Source organism: Helobdella robusta (genome assembly GCF_000326865.2).
Source record: "Helobdella robusta unplaced genomic scaffold HELROscaffold_23, whole genome shotgun sequence".
Classification (NCBI taxonomy): domain Eukaryota; kingdom Metazoa; phylum Annelida; class Clitellata; order Rhynchobdellida; family Glossiphoniidae; genus Helobdella; species Helobdella robusta.
In genome coordinates, this window is record NW_008704216.1 from 818,813 (window position 1) to 820,146 (window position 1,334).

A 1,334-nucleotide genomic window follows, 5' to 3' on the forward strand; every position below is an offset into this window, starting at 1 on the left:
TTAAAATTGCATCATCATTTTGTTATGCAGTTTGAATTTAATTATTCCATTAGTAGGTCAAATAATTTCAATTAATATATTGAATAATTGAGGGAGAGAGAGAGAGAGAGAGAGAGAGAAAAGCGGGTGAGAAAGAGGAAGAAAGAGAGAATGAATGAATGAATGAATGAATAAATGAACTAATTAATTAATCAATAATTTAATCAATATCCATATAAAAACATCTTTTAAGAAAAAAATATCATCTTTAAGAAGGAAGAAATAAAAAAGAGAAAAATTACAGGCATATAATTAATTGCCTTCACTTACGTCTTACATAGTGAAAGCTTCTACATATTCATATAAATGTCAACACCGATTTTTACATAAAAATTATAATGTAATCAACCATTAAAAAGATTAAACCATTACTCTTTCATTCATTTATTCATTTCATCCATTATTTTAATAATTAATCTATTGATTGAATGATTGATTTATTCATTCATTCATCCATCTATCCATCCATTCAAATTAGAGTCAAGAAAGTGTAAAAATTTTGTCTACACAACATTTTGACTATAGAAAATTAAATTAAATAAAATAATAATAAATAAATTAATATTAAATTAAAAATATTTACAAAGAAAATTGAAATAACAAAAATTGAAATAAAAAGTAACTAACTTCAATCTTGAATACATCTTCTTTTATGTGACTTTAATTAATTTAATTAAATTTAGATTTTTTTTATATTTAATTCAATTCATTATAATTTTATATATTATTTTAACAAAAATAGTTTGTAAAGTAAACTTATAAAATGAAAATTAATCAGGTAAAAAATTATTAACCTGCGAGTTTTGTCCCATCAAACAAATCTCATTTTAATTATTTTTAAACAATTAATAATAAAAAAAAACAAATTAAATGATAAAATTAGTGAAAAATATGATTCAGATTTTTGACAAAATATAAAAAATAAATAAACCTACGGAGCTTAATAATAATTTAGTGTGAACGTTTAAAAGTGAACTGGCATCATAAAAATTCTACAGGCAATCAAACAAGTACTCAAAACAGAACACTAATCTCTAAATCACAAATCATTATATCAAATTTCTAATTTAAATTTCAAATTTGACAGCTGATTTTAATGAATTAATTAAATTTAAATAATAAGTTCTAATTATGGACTTTGAAGCTGTTAAAATAGGCGTATTTGTGATATAATCGATATAAAATATTTATACAGACACAGACCCATGTATTCCTCTACTTATATCACACATACAATCAACTTTTTATATATGTATCTTTATAGCTAGACGGTAAATACACTCGCATACAGACTT